We start from the raw sequence: 6,000 nt of genomic DNA on the forward strand, positions 1-6,000 counted from the left end.
GTATTGTGTAATTACATTCCCTGACCACCTAATGAGAACATTAGAGGAATTCTCTGTGGTAGTTTTTACAGATGTTGTGAACAGCATTTTAGAAGAGAATATTTCAATGATATTTCAAAAATATTTAGAGGTTAAAAATGTACAGTATGTGGGATGTTATCATCCTAATGTTAGCTCAAACCCTAATTAGAAATTAATGGGCATGTTAGCTAATGTCCTGGGAATGTTCCCGGTTTGCTGGGTAAACCCTTTCATGACCTGCCCAGGACACCAAAGATGCACCAATCACAGACCAGGACCAGAAACCCTAACAGACCTCTCTGCTTGTGGATAGCAGAAGAGAAAACATGACCACCATGTAAAAACAACCTGAGAGGAGAGGAGAGTTGGGTTTCTGTGTGGAACAAAAGCAGCTCTAGAATAACACATGTTCTGGTTGAGAAGGAGAGGAGCCCATCTGTGGAACGTTAACAGTCAGTAGACCTTAGTGATGGAACAGACCACCTGGTAATGCATACACCCCCTTCTCTCCTACAGATACCCCTTATCCTCCCCCTTTCTCCCCCACAGATACCCCTTTTTCTCCCCCACAGATACCCCTTATCCTCCCCCTTTCTCCCCCACAGATACCGCTTATCCTCCCCTTTCTCCCCAACAGATACCGCTTATCCTCCCCTTTCTCCCTCACAGATACCCATCACTCACATCCCCATTCTGTCAAAAATAGACTACTGGAGACCTGCACAGCTGACATGATCATAAGAATGAGGATGTGGTGGATAAAATAAACCTACATAAACTTAAATCTCCAGTAATTCTGTATGCTCACGGCAAGCGGCCTTGGCTTGATGATGGTACAGATAGGATGAGGTCAAACAGGAACAGCTCTAAGCTCTATACTGCAGCTTCCTATGTCATGAGACCACAACCAAACAGTCCATACATTCTATAGATTCTAGAATCAAAACAATCCTTTTGAATTTTGGTTTCTCAGAGGTGATACTCGATATCCATCCGTCTTTGTTTTTCTTTGTGGAGGGACAAAGTTTCTATATTGGAGACATAGAAAACAGACAGGGCAGGTAGCTCTGACAGAAAGGGGGCATGACTATTCCACTAACTACGATCAAAGATGACTTTGGCTCCTTTTAAAGAACACCGCTGTAAGAGTTAAAACAATATTTGCTCTGGCATTATGATACAAATGGCATAAACAGTGATTTCCCTTCAAAATACATGTAATAACCATACACTATGACAAACAAGCCTTAGTTATTGGATTATCACCAACCCTTACCCAATCTATTCACCATGCTGGTCTTAGTTTGTGCAGAGGTTATAAATAGTATTTGGTATTCAATGTAAAATTATTTGGTTGCAATGGTAGTACCATTACTTACACAAAACTGGCACTCCAAATTCGCTCCATTCATTAAAATCACAATTTAAACACAACCATCTTTTTTGTGTTACTACCTGGACCTATCATTTGGTTTTGAAGTGTTGAAAGCAAACCATATGATTTAAATGAAAAGTATTTTAATAAACAACATGAAAAGGTGACTGTAAGAAGCACTCATCATTTCAAATAGGCTACATGTCATATTAAACAGCATTTAAACACTAAATAGGTCAGGAGCTAGACAGGTAGCCTTATTACTGTACTTAGGCTATATTAAAGCATATTATTCAATTATTTCAAGGCTATAGCCTACAAAGAAACACATTGTCAAGTATTTACAAGTGCAACACGCAAGGCTGACAGGAACATTAACTTCTTATGGCTGCAGGGGCAGTATTGAGTAACTTGGATAAAGGTGCCCATTTCAAACGGCCTCATACTCAATTCTTGCTCGTACAATATGCATATTATTATTACTATTGGATAGAAAACACTCTCTAGTTTCTAAAACCGTTTGAATTATATCTGTGAGTAAAACAGAACTCATTTTGCAGCAAACTTCCTGACAGGAAGTGGAAAATCTGAAATCGATGCTCTCTTCTAGGGCCTGCCTATAAATGGCCTTCATATATATCAGTATACATGCACTTCATACACCTTCCACTAGATGTCAACAGGGAGTGAGAGAAGAAATGGAGTGTATAACTTGATCTGGGGTCGAATAAAAGCTCTTGGCATGACGTGACCCCAATTTCCTGTTTCCTGGAACGCGCGAGAAGGGACCTGGTATTGCCTTCTGTAAAGCTATCGTTATAGACGACTAATATCTCCGGCTTTGATTTTATTTGATACATGTGACAATATCATCGTAAAGTATGTTTTTTCAATATAGTTTTATTAGATTCTTGAAATTTTTTCGGGACGTTAGGCGTGTTGCTTTGTCTGCGTATGTTCAGGAAGGAGAGCTTCGCGCCACTTTGCTAGCTTTCCGTGCTAATTGACTGGAGAAGAGGACATTCTAAATCCAAACAACGATTGTTCTGGACAAAGGACCCCTTGTACAACATTCTGATGGAAGATCATCAAAAGTAGGACCCATTTTATGATGCTATTTCATATATCTGTCGAACATGTTGTACTAGTAGTTTGCGCCCAGATTTTGGGCACTCTCTCGCTATAACTAAGCTGGATGTCGTAATGAAGTTATTTTTAGAATTCTAACACGGCGATTGCATTAAGAACTAGTGTATCTATCATTTACTATACAACATGTATTTTTTAGTAATGTTTATGAATAGTTATTTGGTCAGAATATGTGAGTGTCAGAAAAATATCCGGACGTTGTGGGAAAAAGATGCTACGTTAGCACAATGTATAACCACTGATTTCAGCTCTAAATATGCACATTTTCGAACAAAACATAAGTGTATGTATAACCTTTTCTCAATAGGGGGTGCTGTTTGCACTTTGTAATAATTTCGTTCCCAAATTAAACTGCCTCGTACTCAATTCTTGCTTGTTCAATATGCATATTATTATTACTATTGGATAGAAAACACTCTCTAGTTTCTAAAACCGTTTGAATTATATCTGTGAGTAAAACAGAACTCGAGTTGGAGCAGTTTTCCTATGAGGGAGTGAGAAATCTGAAATCTGCAGGCTGTTCTGAGGTCGGTTTATTAATTTGCATGTCTTCTATTGGTTGAGATGCACTGCATACGCCTTCCCCTGGATGTCAGCAAATAGTGAGAATTGGAATGGAGTTGCTAGGCAGATCTGAGGCCTTATAAATGGGCTGGCAACGTGGGGTCCTCTAGTTTCTTCCCTTCGCCATGACGCAAGACAGACCTCAGGATGGCGTTCTAGAAAGCTCCCGTTATAGCCCTTAGATATATCCGGCTCTGATTTTATTCGATATAGGTGTTAAAGACATCATAATGTTGTTATTTTAAACCGAGTTATATCAGTTTATATCAGTATATTGCGATTTTCGGGTATTTATTTGTGCTGCGTTCTAGGGAGTTGGGCACGTCTGGCCCACATGGCTAATGTTTACTGCTAATTCCAAAGTTGAAGGCGACAATCTACAACCGAGCAACGATTCTTTTGGAAAAAGGACAACTTGCCCAAGATTCTGATGGGAGCTCATCAAAAAGTAAGAACTATTTATGATGTTAATTCGTTGTTCTGTTGAAAAATGTAAAACTCATATTCCGCCATTCATTTCGGTGCGGTCTCGCTTTAACGCACGCTGTATGTCGTAGTAACGTTAATTTTAAAAATCTAACACAGCGATTGCATTAAGAACTAATGTATCTTTCATTTGCTGTCCAACCTGTATTTTTTAGTCAAGTTTAAATTAGTTACTGATTAGATTAGGTGCCTCTCCCAAGATTTCTCCCGACATATTGTTGGCAGCTTGGCTACTATTCTCATTGTATAACCACGATTTGTGCCGCTAAATATGCACATTTTCGAACAAACTCTATATGTATTGTGTAATATGATGTTAAAGGACTGTCATCTGAAGAAGTTTGAGAAGGTTAGTGAAAAAATTAATATCTTTTGCTGGTTTATTCGTTATCGCTATTGTTGGCTTGAATCAATGCTGTTGTGTGGTTGGCTATTGTAGTAAGCTAATATAATGCTATATTGTGTTTTCGCTGTAAAACACTAAAAAAATCTGAAATATTGGCTGGATTCACAAGATCTTTGTCTTTCATTTGCTGTACGCTGTGTATTTTTCATAAATGTTTTATGATGAGTATTTAGGTAATTCACGTTGGTCTCTGTAGTTATTCTAGTTGCTTTGGTGAGAGTTGTGATGGTGGCTGCAATGGTAAACTATGATTTATACCTGAAATATTCACATTTTTCTAACAAAACATATGCTATACAATAAATATGTTATCAGACTGTCATCTGATGAAGTTGTTTCTTGGTTAGTGGCTATTTATATCTTTATTTGGTCGAAATTGTGATAGCTACCTATGCAGGAAAAAAATGGTGGGAAAAAAAAGTTGTGTCTTTTGCTATCGTGGTTAGCTAATAGATTTACATATTGTGTCTTCCCTGTAAAACATTTTAAAAATCAGAAATGATGGCTGGATTCACAAGATGTGTATCTTTCATCTGGTGTCTTGGACTTGTGATTTAATGATATTTAGATGCTAGTATTTACTTGTGACGCTATGCTAGGCTATGCTAGTCAGCTTTTTTACTGATGGGGGTGCTCCCGGATCCGGGATTGTGTGCAAGTAGAAGTTATAGGACTGTCATCTGATGAAGCTTATCAAGGTTAGTGAAAAATTATATATCTTTTGCTGGTTTGTTACGATCGCTAACTTTTGCTGCTGGGGAATGGCTTGTGTTTCTGGCTATTGTGGTAAGCTAATATAATGCTATATTGTGTTTTCGCTGTAAAACACTTAAGAAATCGGAAATATTGGCTGGAATCACAAGATGCCTGTCTTTCATTTGCTGTACACCATCTATTTTTCAGAAATGTTTTATGATGAGTATTTAGGTATTTGACGTTGGTGTCTGTAATTACTCTGGCTGCTTCGGTGCTATTTCTGACGGTAGCTGTGATGGTAGCTGCAATGTAAAACTGATTTATAGCTCAAATATGCACATTTTTCGAACAAAACATAGATTTATTGAATAACATGTTATAAGACTGTCATCTGATGAAGTTGTTTCTTGGTTAGTTTGGTTGGTTCTTGGTTAGTTAGGTTGGTTTTGTGCATGCTACCTGTGCTGTGAAAAATGTCTGTCCTTTTTTGTATTTGGTGGTGAGCTAACATAAATATACGTGGTGTTTTCACTGTAAAACATTTTAAAAATCGGACATGTTGGCTGGATTCACAAGATGTTTATCTTTCAAATGCTGTATTGGACTTGTTAATGTGTGAAAGTTAAATATTTCTAAAAAATATATTTTGAATTTCGCGCCCTGCACTTGAGCTGGCTGTTGTCATAAGTGTACCGACGTCGGGCTTGCAGCCAGAAGAAGTTTTAAGAGCTAACATTTCGTGGTATTAAATCATTATAGTCTATAAAATGTGCATATAGGCTGTGACTTGAAATGTGAATTAAATACACATTTTACGAAAAATGCCTTATTAGGCTCGGTGCCTTTCAATTAACTTTTAGAAACACAAGTTTGGCCAGAGTCTGTGGCTTCATTCTGGAGAGCAGGCCATCAGCGGAGAACAACCTCTCCAGGCTTGCAGAGTAACTGGGGATGCTAAATAACTTTCGGGCCACTCTTGCAAGGCTGGGCAGGGATGCAGAGTTTTTTTAATGTAAGCCTAAGACATCAAAACTATGAAATAACACATATGGAATCATGTGCACATACACCATCCTGCTTTTGGCTACTTGTCTTTTCAGATTCCACAATGATTCTTTAGTTGTGGACACCACATCACCACACTCCCTCTCTTGCTCTTGGTCCTCCTCATCTTTGTGAGTCACCTTGATTTTGCACCTGTGTGTTTTATCAGTTTCTTTATGACAATATTTAACAAACTCCATGACAGTAGCTGAAGCAAGGGGCTTTAGCAGCACACAAGTAACCTACACATGCATGCTAC

The sequence above is a fragment of the Salvelinus namaycush genome, chromosome 9 (assembly GCF_016432855.1).
Source record: "Salvelinus namaycush isolate Seneca chromosome 9, SaNama_1.0, whole genome shotgun sequence".
Taxonomy (NCBI): domain Eukaryota; kingdom Metazoa; phylum Chordata; class Actinopteri; order Salmoniformes; family Salmonidae; genus Salvelinus; species Salvelinus namaycush.